The sequence below is a fragment of the Vombatus ursinus genome, unplaced genomic scaffold (genome assembly GCF_900497805.2).
Source record: "Vombatus ursinus unplaced genomic scaffold, bare-nosed wombat genome assembly UNPS02014803.1, whole genome shotgun sequence".
In the NCBI taxonomy this organism is placed as follows: domain Eukaryota; kingdom Metazoa; phylum Chordata; class Mammalia; order Diprotodontia; family Vombatidae; genus Vombatus; species Vombatus ursinus.
In genome coordinates, this window is record NW_020954581.1 from 9,862,016 (window position 1) to 9,866,043 (window position 4,028).

Here is a 4,028-nt window from a genome sequence, read left to right on the forward strand (position 1 = left end):
TCCTCTCTGAGAGAAAAGAAAAAGAAAACCAAAAACCACTCTGCATATTCTAGGTACATAGTCAGTTGCAAAACTCTACAAGGAATAATACTTGCCGGGGTGGTTTGTGAGGTGGTTGGGTTCTAGTGCATGCTGTGCCACAAAGTGTGAGGCTAGGAACATCTATTGTGGAAGACAACTTGGACAAATCTATGATCAGTTTGACGTGAGTACTCACCACTGCTTGCAACTTAATGATGACCTCTAAGTTACTATTCCTTTGTATTTGGATATTTGGGGCTGTGATAGACCCTCCGTTAGGGACCCAGGGGTACCACGCCCCGGGCCCTCTGGCTCAGCTTCCCCTAACGGCTGTTGCAACATCCTGGGTGAGATCCTCAAGCATACATCCTGTAGGGTGGGGTGCAACATCCTGTTCTGTAAATAACTTGATCTGTCTTCCTGGCACCCCACCGGACCCTGTTATGTAACCTGACAGTATAAATATTTCAGATAAAACCCTCGGTGGCACGGCCCCTGGGATGCACGCCTGGGGTCCGTCGCCGGCTGGCTCAAATAAACGCGCTCTCAATTAATGTCAATTGGGTGTAATGCTCTGATTTCTCTCGGGCGTCCAGTTCATTTGGAGGTTCCACCGAGATCGCCCTTTGGGCCAGCTGCTTTGGCGTTGCTGGAAGGCAGGGGTGGGACGTGTTCAGGGGATGGCCACCGGGAAGATGTGCCCCGGCCCGAACACTGACTTATCCCGCGAGAACCAGCCCGCCCGTATTCTTCCTCTAAATTTCTTAATTGGGCACCGAGCGCTCTGGTCTCAGTCTGATCGGTGAGTACTCAACGGAAGTAAGTGGCCTGGCTGGACGCAGCTGTAACGCCCTTACTGACCTCCACGGGATGCCGTGTGAGAGTCCTGATTATCTGTAGTCTGGCACCGCATGTTAATGTCTGGAGTGTTGTCTTAACTGTTTATGTCTGTCTTATATGTTTTATCCGTCTGTGATTGTCCTAATTGTTCGCCTCTTCCCGTCCGTGATGGGTCAGGGGCCGTCAAGCCCCACACCGGGGACCCCTCTCTCAATTGTCCTACGGAATTTCAAACAGTTTCGGCGTATTGCCAAGGGATATGGGTTTCAAGTTACCAAAGAAAATTTGTCCACTTTTTGTCAACAAGAATGGCCTACATTTGGGGTTGGGTAGCCCCCGGAAGGGACATTTGATGTGACCATTACTGGGAGGGTCAGGAAGATTGCTTATGGGACCCCTGGCCATCCCGATCAGATCCCATATATAACTGCATGGATAGATTTTAAACCCCCATCAAAGCCACTCCGGGTTCAAGCTTTGTCCAAAGTTGGGGTGCACTCGGGGCCAACATCCGGCCAAAAGGTTCCCGGGACTACGCAAGTAGGAGCCAAGGTCTTACCCCCTTCCGATTCAGACCCCCTGGACCCGGCTGTGCCTCGACCCCCACCATATCCTGTTCGGGGGTTGAGCCACCCTTCGGCCCCGCCTCTGACAAGTCCTCCTCATACTCGAGCAGGGACGCCTTACGGCTCCTCCGGGTCCGGGTTTTCCCCCGACTCCACTGTATCTGCCTTTCCCCTGCGACAGGTCCCCACGGCCCCCGGGGAGTCGGGGAGACCCTTCATGGTCTATGTCCCCTTTTCAACCAGTGATTTATACAATTGGAAACAACAGAATCCGTCCTTTTCGGACAAGCCCCAAAGCCTCATTTCCCTTTTGGAGACAGTCTTCTATACACATCAGCCTACTTGGGATGACTGTCAGCAGCTCCTGCGGGTTCTTTTCACCACTGAGGAGCGTGATAAGATCATATTGGAAGCCAGGAAAAGGGTTATGGACCCCGACGGCCGTCCCTCAACTGATCCGGGCGGCTGGAATCATGTTTTTCCCGAAAGTCGCCCTGACTGGGACCCAAATTCTGATCGGGGGCGAGAGGCTTTGGACAGGTATCGCCAGTTACTGTTAGGGGGGTTGAGGGCAGCAGCGCGGAAACCCACCAATATGTCTAAGGTTAGTGAGATCAGGCAAGGGAAAAGTGAATCTCCAGCTGCTTATTTGGAAAGATTGTATGAGGCCTACCGCACTTATACCCCCATTGACCCAGAGGATCCTAACAACCGGAGAGCAGTGGTGATAGACTTTGTGTCTAATTCGGCTCCTGACATCCGGCGAAAACTGCAAAAATTGGATGGATTCGAGGGTAAGACTCTTACTGAACTCATGGAAGTAGCCAAGCGGGTTTATGACTCCCGGGAGGAACTGCAAGAAAAACAGGCACGCTCCATGACACGGGCAGTCGTGGCAGCTCTGGCACAAATTCCGGGGGACAGACAAGGCGGGAAAGGGGGAAGGCCTGGTCCCCGGCCTTGTGGGAGAAATACGGGCAGGCCCCCCTTAAGCCGAGACCAATGTGCATATTGCAAAGCTACTGGCCACTGGAAGTCTGAATGCCCAAATCGGCAGCAAAAGACTAGACCGGAGCCGGTCCTAACCTTGGACATGGATGATTAGGGGTGCCCTGGCTCCAAGTCTACTATGACCCTGGACCCCCTGGAGCCAAGGGTGACACTCACTGTTGGGGGTCGGCCAATCTCTTTCCTCGTAGACTCAGGGGCGGCTGCATCAGTTCTGAACTCTCCACTAGGTCCCCTGTCCTCCTCTAAAATACAGGTCCAGGGGGCTACAGGCCGTATCCAAGCAGTGCCTTTCACCACCGCCCGTGAGGTCCGGCTAGGGGAAGGCTCGGTGTCTCACTCTTTTCTGGTCATGCCCGACTGTCCCTACCCCCTCCTGGGTCGAGACCTCTTGCATAAACTCCAAGCTGTAATTTCTTTTAAGGGACCTACTCCCACCCTGGGGGTCAGCGTGCCCCAGCTCGTCTTGACCTGTCCCCTCTCCGAGGAGTCCCGCCTCCTTTCTCCCAGGCGACCGTCGGTTGATGCCCCGTCCCCACTGCTGAGTCAGTACAGGAGTTTAGTGCCAGGAGTGTGGGCTGAGTTAAACCCTTTTGGGCTAGCTGCCCACCAGGCCCCTGTGGTGGTCCAACTCCTGTCCACTGCTACTCCTGTGCGGGTCCAACAGTATCAGGTATCCCAGCCTGCTCTTCTGGGAATTAAACCCCATATCGACCGACTTCTTCAGGCTGGCATACTACGGCCATGTCAAAGTCCTTGGAACACTCCCCTGTTGCCGGTCCGTAAGCCCGGATCCGGAGATTTTCGCCCAGTCCAGGACTTGCGGGAGGTGAATGCCAGGGTGGAGACGGTCCATCCCACTGTGCCTAATCCGTATACCTTGTTGTCCTCTTTGACTCCAACCCGCACATGGTACACTGTCTTGGACTTGAAGGACGCTTTCTTTTCCATCCCGCTGGCCCCTATCAGCCAGCCTATATTCGCTTTCACATGGACCGACCCCTCAACCGGAACGTCCTCCCAACTAACCTGGACTCGATTGCCTCAAGGGTACAAGAACTCTCCTACACTTTTTGGCTCAGCCCTGGCCTCGGACCTAGCCAGGTTTCGCGTATCCTACCCCGAGGTCACACTCCTCCAGTATGTGGATGACCTGCTGTTGGCCGCTTCATCCGAGACGACCTGCCGAGATGCTACGCTGCACCTCCTGCAGCTATTGGACAAGTCGGGCTATCGGGTTTCGGGTAAGAAAGCTCAGCTGTGCTTACAATCTGTTATCTATCTAGGATTCACCCTGCAGTCCGGACAAAGGCTGCTGTCGCGGGAACGTGTGTCAGCTATCCTGGGCATGCAGGCCCCAGCAACCCGCTGCGGGCTCCGTGAATTTTTGGGAATGGCCGGGTACTGCAGACTGTGGATCTTAGGATTTGTGGAAATCGCTAAACCACTGTATGAGGCACTGTCAGGTGAGCCTGCCAAGTTCCTGTGGGGACCAAGGCAGGAGGAGGCTTTTAACAAACTGCGAGGAGCGTTAGCTAGTACCCCCGCTCTTGCCCTGCCGGACCTGACTAAGCCGTTCCGCCTCTATGTCTC